The 13864-nt window shown below is 48.3% G+C and overlaps 39 pseudogenes; all 39 read left to right on the top strand.

The window, feature by feature from the left end:
• Positions 1-103: 103 nt before the first annotated feature.
• LOC143761144 (U2 spliceosomal RNA) lies at positions 104-279 on the top strand (annotated as a pseudogene).
• Positions 280-456: 177 nt separating this feature from the next.
• On the top strand, positions 457-632 carry LOC143761775 (U2 spliceosomal RNA; annotated as a pseudogene).
• A 177-nt stretch (positions 633-809) lies between these two features.
• On the top strand, positions 810-985 carry LOC143818737 (U2 spliceosomal RNA; annotated as a pseudogene).
• Positions 986-1162: 177 nt separating this feature from the next.
• Positions 1163-1338, top strand: LOC143761410 (U2 spliceosomal RNA; annotated as a pseudogene).
• A 177-nt stretch (positions 1339-1515) lies between these two features.
• Positions 1516-1691, top strand: LOC143762729 (U2 spliceosomal RNA; annotated as a pseudogene).
• Positions 1692-1868: 177 nt separating this feature from the next.
• Positions 1869-2044, top strand: LOC143762160 (U2 spliceosomal RNA; annotated as a pseudogene).
• Positions 2045-2221: 177 nt separating this feature from the next.
• Positions 2222-2397, top strand: LOC143761597 (U2 spliceosomal RNA; annotated as a pseudogene).
• Positions 2398-2574: 177 nt separating this feature from the next.
• LOC143762279 (U2 spliceosomal RNA) lies at positions 2575-2751 on the top strand (annotated as a pseudogene).
• A 176-nt stretch (positions 2752-2927) lies between these two features.
• LOC143760060 (U2 spliceosomal RNA) lies at positions 2928-3103 on the top strand (annotated as a pseudogene).
• A 177-nt stretch (positions 3104-3280) lies between these two features.
• On the top strand, positions 3281-3459 carry LOC143762690 (U2 spliceosomal RNA; annotated as a pseudogene).
• Positions 3460-3633: 174 nt separating this feature from the next.
• LOC143761496 (U2 spliceosomal RNA) lies at positions 3634-3809 on the top strand (annotated as a pseudogene).
• A 177-nt stretch (positions 3810-3986) lies between these two features.
• On the top strand, positions 3987-4164 carry LOC143759543 (U2 spliceosomal RNA; annotated as a pseudogene).
• A 175-nt stretch (positions 4165-4339) lies between these two features.
• LOC143762027 (U2 spliceosomal RNA) lies at positions 4340-4515 on the top strand (annotated as a pseudogene).
• A 177-nt stretch (positions 4516-4692) lies between these two features.
• LOC143761143 (U2 spliceosomal RNA) lies at positions 4693-4868 on the top strand (annotated as a pseudogene).
• A 177-nt stretch (positions 4869-5045) lies between these two features.
• Positions 5046-5221, top strand: LOC143759772 (U2 spliceosomal RNA; annotated as a pseudogene).
• Positions 5222-5398: 177 nt separating this feature from the next.
• Positions 5399-5574, top strand: LOC143761142 (U2 spliceosomal RNA; annotated as a pseudogene).
• A 177-nt stretch (positions 5575-5751) lies between these two features.
• Positions 5752-5927, top strand: LOC143761596 (U2 spliceosomal RNA; annotated as a pseudogene).
• A 177-nt stretch (positions 5928-6104) lies between these two features.
• On the top strand, positions 6105-6281 carry LOC143762278 (U2 spliceosomal RNA; annotated as a pseudogene).
• Positions 6282-6457: 176 nt separating this feature from the next.
• On the top strand, positions 6458-6633 carry LOC143760058 (U2 spliceosomal RNA; annotated as a pseudogene).
• Positions 6634-6810: 177 nt separating this feature from the next.
• LOC143762689 (U2 spliceosomal RNA) lies at positions 6811-6989 on the top strand (annotated as a pseudogene).
• A 174-nt stretch (positions 6990-7163) lies between these two features.
• On the top strand, positions 7164-7339 carry LOC143760587 (U2 spliceosomal RNA; annotated as a pseudogene).
• A 177-nt stretch (positions 7340-7516) lies between these two features.
• On the top strand, positions 7517-7694 carry LOC143759542 (U2 spliceosomal RNA; annotated as a pseudogene).
• Positions 7695-7869: 175 nt separating this feature from the next.
• Positions 7870-8045, top strand: LOC143762025 (U2 spliceosomal RNA; annotated as a pseudogene).
• A 177-nt stretch (positions 8046-8222) lies between these two features.
• LOC143761141 (U2 spliceosomal RNA) lies at positions 8223-8398 on the top strand (annotated as a pseudogene).
• Positions 8399-8575: 177 nt separating this feature from the next.
• On the top strand, positions 8576-8751 carry LOC143759770 (U2 spliceosomal RNA; annotated as a pseudogene).
• A 177-nt stretch (positions 8752-8928) lies between these two features.
• On the top strand, positions 8929-9104 carry LOC143761140 (U2 spliceosomal RNA; annotated as a pseudogene).
• A 177-nt stretch (positions 9105-9281) lies between these two features.
• Positions 9282-9457, top strand: LOC143759769 (U2 spliceosomal RNA; annotated as a pseudogene).
• A 177-nt stretch (positions 9458-9634) lies between these two features.
• LOC143762952 (U2 spliceosomal RNA) lies at positions 9635-9812 on the top strand (annotated as a pseudogene).
• A 175-nt stretch (positions 9813-9987) lies between these two features.
• Positions 9988-10163, top strand: LOC143762302 (U2 spliceosomal RNA; annotated as a pseudogene).
• A 177-nt stretch (positions 10164-10340) lies between these two features.
• LOC143761138 (U2 spliceosomal RNA) lies at positions 10341-10516 on the top strand (annotated as a pseudogene).
• A 177-nt stretch (positions 10517-10693) lies between these two features.
• On the top strand, positions 10694-10869 carry LOC143760057 (U2 spliceosomal RNA; annotated as a pseudogene).
• A 177-nt stretch (positions 10870-11046) lies between these two features.
• LOC143762024 (U2 spliceosomal RNA) lies at positions 11047-11222 on the top strand (annotated as a pseudogene).
• Positions 11223-11399: 177 nt separating this feature from the next.
• LOC143761137 (U2 spliceosomal RNA) lies at positions 11400-11575 on the top strand (annotated as a pseudogene).
• A 177-nt stretch (positions 11576-11752) lies between these two features.
• Positions 11753-11928, top strand: LOC143759768 (U2 spliceosomal RNA; annotated as a pseudogene).
• Positions 11929-12105: 177 nt separating this feature from the next.
• LOC143761135 (U2 spliceosomal RNA) lies at positions 12106-12281 on the top strand (annotated as a pseudogene).
• Positions 12282-12458: 177 nt separating this feature from the next.
• Positions 12459-12634, top strand: LOC143761743 (U2 spliceosomal RNA; annotated as a pseudogene).
• A 177-nt stretch (positions 12635-12811) lies between these two features.
• LOC143761764 (U2 spliceosomal RNA) lies at positions 12812-12987 on the top strand (annotated as a pseudogene).
• Positions 12988-13164: 177 nt separating this feature from the next.
• Positions 13165-13340, top strand: LOC143761134 (U2 spliceosomal RNA; annotated as a pseudogene).
• A 177-nt stretch (positions 13341-13517) lies between these two features.
• On the top strand, positions 13518-13693 carry LOC143759767 (U2 spliceosomal RNA; annotated as a pseudogene).
• Positions 13694-13864: the final 171 nt, after the last annotated feature.

Genomic DNA, 13864 nt, shown 5'->3' with positions numbered 1-13864 from the left:
GTTTCTGGAAAATGTCTTCCCTGCGGCAATCTTTTGCTATGTCTCCACAGTGGGTTTCGGTTTTAGGCCTTGGTGCGGCCCAAGTGGCAAACCATTTCTGATCATCGCTTCTCGGCCAAATGGCTCAAGATCAAGCGTAGTGTCTGTTCTTATCTGATACGTCCCCTATTTGGGGACCATATATTAAATGGATTTTTGGAATAGGGAGCTGGAAATGGAGCTTGCTTTGTCACACGGAACCTTCACGTGCTGTCACAATGGGGATGGAGGGTGTGGTTATGCAGATTCAAAACGCGTTGTGCACTGCTTGAACACACGCACACCGCAGAACTGTCATCTACAGAGCTTCCAGAGTTTTTGGAAAATGTCTTCCCTGCGGCAATCTTTTGCTATGTCTCCACAGTGGGTTTCGGTTGTAGGCCTTGGTGCGGCCCAAGTGGCAAACCATTTCTGATCATCGCTTCTCGGCCAAATGGCTCAAGATCAAGTGTAGTGTCTGTTCTTATCTGATACGTCCCCTATTTGGGGACCATATATTAAATAGATTTTTGGAATAGGGAGCTGGAAATGGAGCTTGCTTTGTCGCACGGAACCTTCACGTGCTGTCACAATGGGGATGGAGGGTGTGGTTATGCAGATTCAAAACGCGTTGTGCACAGCTTGAACACACGCACACCGCAGAACTGTCATCTACAGAGCTTCCAGAGTTTCTGGAAAATGTCTTCCCTGCGGCAATCTTTTGCTATGTCTCCACAGTGGGTTTCGGTTGTAGGCCTTGGTGTGGCCCAAGTGGCAAACCATTTCTGATCATCGCTTCTCGGCCAAATGGCTCAAGATCAAGCGTAGTGTCTGTTCTTATCTGATACGTCCCCTATTTGGGGACCATATATTAAATGGATTTTTGGAATAGGGAGCTGGAAATGGAGCTTGCTTCGTCGCACGGAACCTTCACGTGCTGTCACAATGGGGATGGAGGGTGTGGTTATGCAGATTCAAAACGCGTTGTGCACAGCTTGAACACACGCACACCACAGAACTGTCATCGACAGAGCTTCCAGAGTTTCTGGAAAATGTCTTCCCTGCGGCAATCTTTTGCTATGTCTCCACAGTGGGTTTCGGTTGTAGGCCTTGGTGCGGCCCAAGTGGCAAACCATTTCTGATCATCGCTTCTCGGCCAAATGGCTCAAGATCAAGCGTAGTGTCTGTTCTTATCTGATACGTCCCCTATTTGGGGACCATATATTACATGGATTTTTGGAATAGGGAGCTGGAAATGGAGCTTGCTTTGTCACACGGAACCTTCACGTGCTGTCACAATGGGGATGGAGGGTGTGGTTATGCAGATTCGAAACGCGTTGTGCACAGCTTGAACACACGCACACCGCAGAACTGTCATCTACAGAGCTTCCAGAGTTTCTGGAAAATGTCTTCCCTGCGGCAATCTTTTGCTAAGTCTCCACAGTGGGTTTCGGTTGTAGGCCTTGGTGCGGCCCAAGTGGCAAACCATTTCTGATCATCGCTTCTCGGCCAAATGGCTCAAGATCAAGCGTAGAGTCTGTTCTTATCTGATACGTCCCTTATTTGGGGACCATATATTAAATGGATTTTTGGAATAGGATGCTGGAAATGGAGCTTGCTTTGTCGCACGGAACCTTCACGTGCTGTCACAATGGGGATGGAGGGTGTGGTTATGCAGATTCAAAACGCGTTGTGCACAGCTTGAACACACGCACACCGCAGAACTGTCATCTACAGAGCTTCCAGAGTTTCTGGAAAATGTCTTCCCTGCGGCAATCTTTTGCTATATCTCCACAGTGGGTTTCGGTTGTAGGCCTTGGTGCGGCCCAAATGGCAAACCATTTCTGATCATCGCTTCTCGGCCAAATGGCTCAAGATCAAGCGTAGAGTCTGTTCTTATCTGATACGTCCCCTATTTGGGGACCATATATTAAATGGATTTTTGGAATAGGGAGCTGGCAATGGAGCTTGCTTTGTCGCACGGAACCTTCACGTGCTGTCACAATGGGGATGGAGGGTGTGGTTATGCAGATTCGAAACGCGTTGTATACAGCTTGAACACACGCACACCGCAGAACTGTCATCTACAGAGCTTCCAAAGTTTCTGGAAAATGTCTTCCCTGCGGCAATCTTTTGCTATGTCTCCACAGTGGGTTTCGGTTGTAGGCCTTGGTGCGGCCCAAGTGGCAAACCATTTCTGATCATCGCTTCTCGGCCAAATGGCTCAAGATCAAGCGTAGAGTCTGTTCTTATCTGATACGTCCCCTATTTGGGGACCATATATTAAATGGATTTTTGGAATAGGGAGCTGGAAATGGAGCTTGCTTTGTCGCACGGAACCTTCACGTGCTGTCACAATGGGGATGGAGGGTGTGGTTATGCAGATTCAAAACGCGTTGTGCACAGCTTGAACACACGCACACCGCAGAACTGTCATCTACAGAGCTTCCAGAGTTTCTGGAAAATGTCTTCCCTGCGGCAATCTTTTGCTATGTCTCCACAGTGGGTTTCGGTTGTAGGCCTTGGTGCGGCCCAAGTGGCAAACCATTTCTGATCATCGCTTCTCGGCCAAATGGCTCAAGATCAAGCGTAGTGTCTGTTCTTATCTGATACGTACCCTATTTGGGGACCATATATTAAATAGATTTTTGGAATAGGGAACTGGAAATGGAGCTTGCTTTGTCGCACGGAACCTTCACTTGCTGTCACAATGGGGATGGAGGGTGTGGTTATGCAGATTCAAAACGCGTTGTGCACAGCTTGAACACACGCACACCGCAGAACTGTCATCTACAGAACTTCCAGAGTTTCTGGAAAATGTCTTCCCTGCGGCAATCTTTTGCTATGTCTCCACAGTGGGTTTCGGTTGTAGGCCTTGGTGCGGCCCAAGTGGCACACCATTTCTGATCATCGCTTCTCGGCCAAATGGCTCAAGATCAAGCGTAGTGTCTGTTCTTATCTGATACGTCCCCTATTTGGGGACCATATATTAAATGGATTTTTGGAATAGGGAGCTGGAAATGGAGCTTGCTTTGTCGCACGGAACCTTCACGTGCTGTCACAATGGGGATGGAGGGTGTGGTTATGCAGATTCAAAACGCGTTGTGCACAGCTTGAACACACGCACACCGCAGAACTGTCATCTACAGAGCTTCCAGAGTTTCTGGAAAATGTCTTCCCTGCGGCAATCTTTTGCTATGTCTCCACAGTGGGTTTCAGTTGTAGGCCTTGGTGCGGCCCAAGTGGCAAACAATTTCTGATCATCGCTTCTCGGCCAAATGGCTCAAGATCAAGCGTAGTGTCTGTTCTTCTCGGATACGTCCCCTATTTGGGGACCATATATTAAATGGATTTTTGGAATAGGGAGCTGGAAATGGAGCTTGCTTTGTCACACGGAACCTTCACGTGCTGTCACAATGGGGATGGAGGGTGTGATTATGCAGATTCAAAACGCGTTGTGCACAGCTTGAACACACGCACACCGCAGAACTGTCATCGACAAAGCTTCCAGAGTTTCTGGAAAATGTCTTCCCTGCGGCAATCTTTTGCTATGTCTCCACAGTGGGTTTCGGTTGTAGGCCTTGGTGCGGCCCAAGTGGCAAACCATTTCTGATCATCGTTTCTCGGCCAAATGGCTCAAGATCAAGCGTAGTGTCTGTTCTTATCTGATACGTCCCCTATTTGGGGACCATATATTAAATAGATTTTTGGAATAGGGAGCTGGAAATGGAGCTTGCTATGTCGCACAGAACCTTCACGTGCTGTCACAATGGGGATGGAGGGTGTGGTTATGCAGATTCAAAATGCGTTGTGCACAGCTTGAACACACGCACACCGCAGAACTGTCATCTACAGAGCTTCCAGGGCTTCTGGAAAATGTCTTCCCTGCGGCAATCTTTTGCTATGTCTCCACAGTGGGTTACGGTTGTAGGCCTTGGTGAGGCCTAAGTGGCAAACCATTTCTGATCATCGCTTCTCGGCCAAATGGCTCAAGATCAAGCGTAGTGTCTGTTCTTATCTGATACGTCCCCTATTTGGGGACCATATATTAAATGGATTTTTGGAAAACGGAGCTGGAAATGGAGCTTGCTTCGTCGGACGGAACCTTCACATGCTGTCACAATGGGGATGGAGGGTGTGGTTATGCAGATTCAAAACGCGTTGTGCACAGCTTGAACACACGCACACCGCAGAACTGTCATCGACAGAGCTTCCAGAGTTTCTGGAAAATGTCTTCCCTGCGGCAATCTTTTGCTATGTCTCCACAGTGGGTTTCGGTTGTAGGCCTTGGTGCGGCCCAAGTGGCAAACCATTTCTGATCATCGCTTCTTGGCCAAATGGCTCAAGATCAAGCGTAGTGTCTGCTCTTATCTGATATGTCCCCTATTTGGGGACCATATATTAAATAGATTTTTGGAATAGGGAGCTGGAAATGGAGCTTGCTTTGTCGCACGGAACCTTCACGTGCTGTCACAATGGGGATGGAGGGTGTGGTTATGCAGATTCAAAACGCGTTGTGCACAGCTTGAACACACGCACACCGCAGAACTATCATCTACAGAACCTCCAGAGTTTCTGGAAAATGTCTTCCCTGCGGCAATCTTTTGCTATGTCTCCACAGTGGGTTTCGGTTGTAGGCCTTGGTGCGGCCCAAGTGGCAAACCATTTCTGATCATCGCTTCTCGGCCAAATGGCTCAAGATCAAGCGTAGTGTCTGTTCTTATCTGATACGTCCCCTATTTGGGGACCATATATTAAATGGATTTTTGGAATAGGGAGCTGGAAATGGAGCTTGCTTTGTCACACGGAACCTTCACGTGCTGTCACAATGGGGATGGAGGGTGTGGTTATGCAGATTCAAAACGCGTTGTGCACAGCTTGAACACACGCACACTGCAGAACTGTCATCGACAGAGCTTCCAGAGTTTCTGGAAAATGTCTTCCCTGCGGCAATCTTTTGCTATGTCTCCACAGTGGGTTTCGGTTGTAGGCCTTGGTGCGGCCCAAGTGGCAAACCATTTCTGATCATCGCTTCTCGGCCAAATGGCTCAAGATCAAGCGTAGTGTCTGTTCTTATCTGATACGTCCCCTATTTGGGGACCATATATTAAATAGATTTTTGGAATAGGGAGCTGGAAATGGAGCTTGCTTTGTCGCACGGAACCTTCACGTGCTGTCACAATGGGGATGGAGGGTGTGGTTATGCAGATTCAAAACGCGTTGTGCACAGCTTGAACACACGCACACCGCAGAACTGTCATCGACAGAGCTTCCAGAGTTTCTGGAAAATGTCTTCCCTGCGGCAATCTTTTGCTATGTCTCCACAGTGGGTTTCGGTTTTAGGCCTTGGTGCGGCCCAAGTGGCAAACCATTTCTGATCATCGCTTCTCGGCCAAATGGCTCAAGATCAAGCGTAGTGTCTGTTCTTATCTGATACGTCCCCTATTTGGGGACCATATATTAAATGGATTTTTGGAATAGGGAGCTGGAAATGGAGCTTGCTTTGTCACACGGAACCTTCACGTGCTGTCACAATGGGGATGGAGGGTGTGGTTATGCAGATTCAAAACGCGTTGTGCACAGCTTGAACACACGCACACCGCAGAACTGTCATCTACAGAGCTTCCAGAGTTTCTGGAAAATGTCTTCCCTGCGGCAATCTTTTGCTATGTCTCCACAGTGGGTTTCGGTTGTAGGCCTTGGTGCGGCCCAAGTGGCAAACCATTTCTGATCATCGCTTCTCGGCCAAATGGCTCAAGATCAAGCGTAGAGTCTGTTCTTATCTGATACGTCCCCTATTTGGGGACCATATATTAAATGGATTTTTGGAATAGGGAGCTGGAAATGGAGCTTGCTTTGTCGCACGGAACCTTCACGTGCTGTCACAATGGGGATGGAGGGTGTGGTTATGCAGATTCAAAACGCGTTGTGCACAGCTTGAACACACGCACACCGCAGAACTGTCATCTACAGAGCTTCCAGAGTTTCTGGAAAATGTCTTCCCTGCGGCAATCTTTTGCTATGTCTCCACAGTGGGTTTCGGTTGTAGGCCTTGGTGCGGCCCAAGTGGCAAACCATTTCTGATCATCGCTTCTCGGCCAAATGGCTCAAGATCAAGCGTAGTGTCTGTTCTTATCTGATACGTACCCTATTTGGGGACCATATATTAAATAGATTTTTGGAATAGGGAACTGGAAATGGAGCTTGCTTTGTCGCACGGAACCTTCACTTGCTGTCACAATGGGGATGGAGGGTGTGGTTATGCAGATTCAAAACGCGTTGTGCACAGCTTGAACACACGCACACCGCAGAACTGTCATCTACAGAACTTCCAGAGTTTCTGGAAAATGTCTTCCCTGCGGCAATCTTTTGCTATGTCTCCACAGTGGGTTTCGGTTGTAGGCCTTGGTGCGGCCCAAGTGGCACACCATTTCTGATCATCGCTTCTCGGCCAAATGGCTCAAGATCAAGCGTAGTGTCTGTTCTTATCTGATACGTCCCCTATTTGGGGACCATATATTAAATGGATTTTTGGAATAGGGAGCTGGAAATGGAGCTTGCTTTGTCGCACGGAACCTTCACGTGCTGTCACAATGGGGATGGAGGGTGTGGTTATGCAGATTCAAAACGCGTTGTGCACAGCTTGAACACACGCACACCGCAGAACTGTCATCTACAGAGCTTCCAGAGTTTCTGGAAAATGTCTTCCCTGCGGCAATCTTTTGCTATGTCTCCACAGTGGGTTTCAGTTGTAGGCCTTGGTGCGGCCCAAGTGGCAAACAATTTCTGATCATCGCTTCTCGGCCAAATGGCTCAAGATCAAGCGTAGTGTCTGTTCTTCTCGGATACGTCCCCTATTTGGGGACCATATATTAAATGGATTTTTGGAATAGGGAGCTGGAAATGGAGCTTGCTTTGTCACACGGAACCTTCACGTGCTGTCACAATGGGGATGGAGGGTGTGATTATGCAGATTCAAAACGCGTTGTGCACAGCTTGAACACACGCACACCGCAGAACTGTCATCGACAAAGCTTCCAGAGTTTCTGGAAAATGTCTTCCCTGCGGCAATCTTTTGCTATGTCTCCACAGTGGGTTTCGGTTGTAGGCCTTGGTGCGGCCCAAGTGGCAAACCATTTCTGATCATCGTTTCTCGGCCAAATGGCTCAAGATCAAGCGTAGTGTCTGTTCTTATCTGATACGTCCCCTATTTGGGGACCATATATTAAATAGATTTTTGGAATAGGGAGCTGGAAATGGAGCTTGCTTTGTCGCACAGAACCTTCACGTGCTGTCACAATGGGGATGGAGGGTGTGGTTATGCAGATTCAAAATGCGTTGTGCACAGCTTGAACACACGCACACCGCAGAACTGTCATCTACAGAGCTTCCAGGGTTTCTGGAAAATGTCTTCCCTGCGGCAATCTTTTGCTATGTCTCCACAGTGGGTTACGGTTGTAGGCCTTGGTGAGGCCTAAGTGGCAAACCATTTCTGATCATCGCTTCTCGGCCAAATGGCTCAAGATCAAGCGTAGTGTCTGTTCTTATCTGATACGTCCCCTATTTGGGGACCATATATTAAATGGATTTTTGGAAAACGGAGCTGGAAATGGAGCTTGCTTCGTCGGACGGAACCTTCACATGCTGTCACAATGGGGATGGAGGGTGTGGTTATGCAGATTCAAAACGCGTTGTGCACAGCTTGAACACACGCACACCGCAGAACTGTCATCGACAGAGCTTCCAGAGTTTCTGGAAAATGTCTTCCCTGCGGCAATCTTTTGCTATGTCTCCACAGTGGGTTTCGGTTGTAGGCCTTGGTGCGGCCCAAGTGGCAAACCATTTCTGATCATCGCTTCTTGGCCAAATGGCTCAAGATCAAGCGTAGTGTCTGCTCTTATCTGATATGTCCCCTATTTGGGGACCATATATTAAATAGATTTTTGGAATAGGGAGCTGGAAATGGAGCTTGCTTTGTCGCACGGAACCTTCACGTGCTGTCACAATGGGGATGGAGGGTGTGGTTATGCAGATTCAAAACGCGTTGTGCACAGCTTGAACACACGCACACCGCAGAACTATCATCTACAGAACCTCCAGAGTTTCTGGAAAATGTCTTCCCTGCGGCAATCTTTTGCTATGTCTCCACAGTGGGTTTCGGTTGTAGGCCTTGGTGCGGCCCTAGTGGCAAACCATTTCTGATCATCGCTTCTCGGCCAAATGGCTCAAGATCAAGCGTAGTGTCTGTTCTTATCTGATACGTCCCCTATTTGGGGACCATATATTAAATGGATTTTTGGAATAGGGAGCTGGAAATGGAGCTTGCTTTGTCACACGGAACCTTCACGTGCTGTCACAATGGGGATGGAGGGTGTGGTTATGCAGATTCAAAACGCGTTGTGCACAGCTTGAACACACGCACACTGCAGAACTGTCATCGACAGAGCTTCCAGAGTTTCTGGAAAATGTCTTCCCTGCGGCAATCTTTTGCTATGTCTCCACAGTGGGTTTCGGTTGTAGGCCTTGGTGCGGCCCAAGTGGCAAACCATTTCTGATCATCGCTTCTCGGCCAAATGGCTCAAGATCAAGCGTAGTGTCTGTTCTTATCTGATACGTCCCCTATTTGGGGACCATATATTAAATAGATTTTTGGAATAGGGAGCTGGAAATGGAGCTTGCTTTGTCGCACGGAACCTTCACGTGCTGTCACAATGGGGATGGAGGGTGTGGTTATGCAGATTCAAAACGCGTTGTGCACAGCTTGAACACACGCACACCGCAGAACTGTCATCGACAGAGCTTCCAGAGTTTCTGGAAAATGTCTTCCCTGCGGCAATCTTTTGCTATGTCTCCACAGTGGGTTTCGGTTTTAGGCCTTGGTGCGGCCCAAGTGGCAAACCATTTCTGATCATCGCTTCTCGGCCAAATGGCTCAAGATCAAGCGTAGTGTCTGTTCTTATCTGATACGTCCCCTATTTGGGGACCATATATTAAATGGATTTTTGGAATAGGGAGCTGGAAATGGAGCTTGCTTTGTCACACGGAACCTTCACGTGCTGTCACAATGGGGATGGAGGGTGTGGTTATGCAGATTCAAAACGCGTTGTGCACAGCTTGAACACACGCACACCGCAGAACTGTCATCTACAGAGCTTCCAGAGTTTTTGGAAAATGTCTTCCCTGCGGCAATCTTTTGCTATGTCTCCACAGTGGGTTTCGGTTGTAGGCCTTGGTGCGGCCCAAGTGGCAAACCATTTCTGATCATCGCTTCTCGGCCAAATGGCTCAAGATCAAGCGTAGTGTCTGTTCTTATCTGATACGTCCCCTATTTGGGGACCATATATTAAATAGATTTTTGGAATAGGGAGCTGGAAATGGAGCTTGCTTTGTCGCACGGAACCTTCACGTGCTGTCACAATGGGGATGGAGGGTGTGGTTATGCAGATTCAAAACGCGTTGTGCACAGCTTGAACACACGCACACCGCAGAACTGTCATCGACAGAGCTTCCAGAGTTTCTGGAAAATGTCTTCCCTGCGGCAATCTTTTGCTATGTCTCCACAGTGGGTTTCGGTTTTAGGCCTTGGTGCGGCCCAAGTGGCAAACCATTTCTGATCATCGCTTCTCGGACAAATGGCTCAAGATCAAGCGTAGTGTCTGTTCTTATCTGATACGTCCCCTATTTGGGGACCATATATTAAATGGATTTTTGGAAAACGGAGCTGGAAATGGAGCTTGCTTCGTCGGACGGAACCTTCACATGCTGTCACAATGGGGATGGAGGGTGTGGTTATGCAGATTCAAAACGCGTTGTGCACAGCTTGAACACACGCACACCGCAGAACTGTCATCGACAGAGCTTCCAGAGTTTCTGGAAAATGTCTTCCCTGCGGCAATCTTTTGCTATGTCTCCACAGTGGGTTTCGGTTGAAGGCCTTGGTGCGGCCCAAGTGGCAAACCATTTCTGATCATCGCTTCTTGGCCAAATGGCTCAAGATCAAGCGTAGTGTCTGCTCTTATCTGATATGTCCCCTATTTGGGGACGATATATTAAATAGATTTTTGGAATAGGGAGCTGGAAATGGAGCTTGCTTTGTCGCACGGAACCTTCACGTGCTGTCACAATGGGGATGGAGGGTGTGGTTATGCAGATTCAAAACGCGTTGTGCACAGCTTGAACACACGCACACCGCAGAACTATCATCTACAGAACTTCCAGAGTTTCTGGAAAATGTCTTCCCTGCGGCAATCTTTTGCTATGTCTCCACAGTGGGTTTCGGTTGTAGGCCTTGGTGCGGCCCAAGTGGCAAACCATTTCTGATCATCGCTTCTCGGCCAAATGGCTCAAGATCAAGCGTAGTGTCTGTTCTTATCTGATACGTCCCCTATTTGGGGACCATATATTAAATGGATTTTTGGAATAGGGAGCTGGAAATGGAGCTTGCTTTGTCACACGGAACCTTCACGTGCTGTCACAATGGGGATGGAGGGTGTGGTTATGCAGATTTAAAACGCGTTGTGCACAGCTTGAACACACGCACACCGCAGAACTGTCATCGACAGAGCTTCCAGAGTTTCTGGAAAATGTCTTCCCTGCGGCAATCTTTTGCTATGTCTCCACAGTGGGTTTCGGTTGTAGGCCTTGGTGCGGCCCAAGTGGCAAACCATTTCTGATCATCGCTTCTCGGCCAAATGGCTCAAGATCAAGCGTAGTGTCTGTTCTTATCTGATACGTCCCCTATTTGGGGACCATATATTAAATGGATTTTTGGAATAGGGAGCTGGAAATGGAGCTTGCTTTGTCGCACGGAACCTTCACGTGCTGTCACAATGGGGATGGAGGGTGTGGTTATGCAGATTCAAAACGCGTTGTGCACAGCTTGAACACACGCACACCGCAGAACTGTCATCGACAGAGCTTCCAGAGTTTCTGGAAAATGTCTTCCCTGCGGCAATCTTTTGCTATGTCTCCACAGTGGGTTTCGGTTGTAGGCCTTGGTGCGGCCCAAGTGGCAAACCATTTCTGATCATCGCTTCTTGGCCAAATGGCTCAAGATCAAGCGTAGTGTCTGCTCTTATCTGATATGTCCCCTATTTGGGGACCATATATTAAATAGATTTTTGGAATAGGGAGCTGGAAATGGAGCTTGCTTTGTCGCACGGAACCTTCACGTGCTGTCACAATGGGGATGGAGGGTGTGGTTATGCAGATTCAAAACGCGTTGTGCACAGCTTGAACACACGCACACCGCAGAACTATCATCTACAGAACTTCCAGAGTTTCTGGAAAATGTCTTCCCTGCGGCAATCTTTTGCTATGTCTCCACATTGGGTTTCGGTTGTAGGCCTTGGTGCGGCCCAAGTGGCAAACCATTTCTGATCATCGCTTCTCGGCCAAATGGCTCAAGATCAAGCGTAGTGTCTGTTCTTATCTGATACGTCCCCTATTTGGGGACCATATATTAAATGGATTTTTGGAATAGGGAGCTGGAAATGGAGCTTGCTTTGTCACACGGAACCTTCACGTGCTGTCACAATGGGGATGGAGGGTGTGGTTATGCAGATTCAAAACGCGTTGTGCACAGCTTGAACACACGCACACTGCAGAACTGTCATCGACAGAGCTTCCAGAGTTTCTGGAAAATGTCTTCCCTGCGGCAATCTTTTGCTATGTCTCCACAGTGGGTTTCGGTTGTAGGCCTTGGTGCGGCCCAAGTGGCAAACCATTTCTGATCATCGCTTCTCGGCCAAATGGCTCAAGATCAAGCGTAGTGTCTGTTCTTATCTGATACGTCCCCTATTTGGGGACCATATATTAAATAGATTTTTGGAATAGGGAGCTGGAAATGGAGCTTGCTTTGTCGCACGGAACCTTCACGTGCTGTCACAATGGGGATGGAGGGTGTGGTTATGCAGATTCAAAACGCGTTGTGCACAGCTTGAACACACGCACACCGCAGAACTGTCATCGACAGAGCTTCCAGAGTTTCTGGAAAATGTCTTCCCTGCGGCAATCTTTTGCTATGTCTCCACAGTGGGTTTCGGTTTTAGGCCTTGGTGCGGCCCAAGTGGCAAACCATTTCTGATCATCGCTTCTCGGCCAAATGGCTCAAGATCAAGCGTAGTGTCTGTTCTTATCTGATACGTCCCCTATTTGGGGACCATATATTAAATGGATTTTTGGAATAGGGAGCTGGAAATGGAGCTTGCTTTGTCACACGGAACCTTCACGTGCTGTCACAATGGGGATGGAGGGTGTGGTTATGCAGATTCAAAACGTGTTGTGCACAGCTTGAACACACGCACACCGCAGAACTGTCATCTACAGAGCTTCCAGAGTTTTTGGAAAATGTCTTCCCTGCGGCAATCTTTTGCTATGTCTCCACAGTGGGTTTCGGTTGTAGGCCTTGGTGCGGCCCAAGTGGCAAACCATTTCTGATCATCGCTTCTCGGCCAAATGGCTCAAGATCAAGCGTAGTGTCTGTTCTTATCTGATACGTCCCTTATTTGGGGACCATATATTAAATAGATTTTTGGAATAGGGAGCTGGAAATGGAGCTTGCTTTGTCACACGGAACCTTCACGTGCTGTCACAATGGGGATGGAGGGTGTGGTTATGCAGATTCAAAACGCGTTGTGCACTGCTTGAACACACGCACACCGCAGAACTGTCATCTACAGAGCTTCCAGAGTTTTTGGAAAATGTCTTCCCTGCGGCAATCTTTTGCTATGTCTCCACAGTGGGTTTCGGTTGTAGGCCTTGGTGCGGCCCAAGTGGCAAACCATTTCTGATCATCGCTTCTCGGCCAAATGGCTCAAGATCAAGTGTAGTGTCTGTTCTTATCTGATACGTCCCCTATTTGGGGACCATATATTAAATAGATTTTTGGAATAGGGAGCTGGAAATGGAGCTTGCTTTGTCGCACGGAACCTTCACGTGCTGTCACAATGGGGATGGAGGGTGTGGTTATGCAGATTCAAAACGCGTTGTGCACAGCTTGAACACACGCACACCGCAGAACTGTCATCTACAGAGCTTCCAGAGTTTCTGGAAAATGTCTTCCCTGCGGCAATCTTTTGCTATGTCTCCACAGTGGGTTTCGGTTGTAGGCCTTGGTGTGGCCCAAGTGGCAAACCATTTCTGATCATCGCTTCTCGGCCAAATGGCTCAAGATCAAGCGTAGTGTCTGTTCTTATCTGATACGTCCCCTATTTGGGGACCATATATTAAATGGATTTTTGGAATAGGGAGCTGGAAATGGAGCTTGCTTTGTCACACGGAACCTTCACGTGCTGTCACAATGGGGATGGAGGGTGTGGTTATGCAGATTCAAAACGCGTTGTGCACAGCTTGAACACACGCACACCGCAGAACTGTCATCTACAGAGCTTCCAGAGTTTTTGGAAAATGTCTTCCCTGCGGCAATCTTTTGCTATGTCTCCACAGTGGGTTTCGGTTGTAGGCCTTGGTGCGGCCCAAGTGGCAAACCATTTCTGATCATCGCTTCTCGGCCAAATGGCTCAAGATCAAGCGTAGTGTCTGTTCTTATCTGATACGTCCCCTATTTGGGGACCATATATTAAATAGATTTTTGGAATAGGGAGCTGGAAATGGAGCTTGCTTTGTCGCACGGAACCTTCACGTGCTGTCACAATGGGGATGGAGGGTGTGGTTATGCAGATTCAAAACGCGTTGTGCACAGCTTGAACACACGCACACCGCAGAACTGTCATCGACAGAGCTTCCAGAGTTTCTGGAAAATGTCTTCCCTGCGGCAATCTTTTGCTATGTCTCCACAGTGGGTTTCGGTTTTAGGCCTTGGTGCGGCCCAAGTGGCAAACCATTT

This window comes from Ranitomeya variabilis, chromosome 3 (genome assembly GCF_051348905.1).
Source record: "Ranitomeya variabilis isolate aRanVar5 chromosome 3, aRanVar5.hap1, whole genome shotgun sequence".
Lineage (NCBI taxonomy): Eukaryota > Metazoa > Chordata > Amphibia > Anura > Dendrobatidae > Ranitomeya > Ranitomeya variabilis.
The sequence above is the reverse complement of the archived record's forward strand: the minus strand, read 5'-3'. Positions and strand labels throughout refer to the sequence as shown.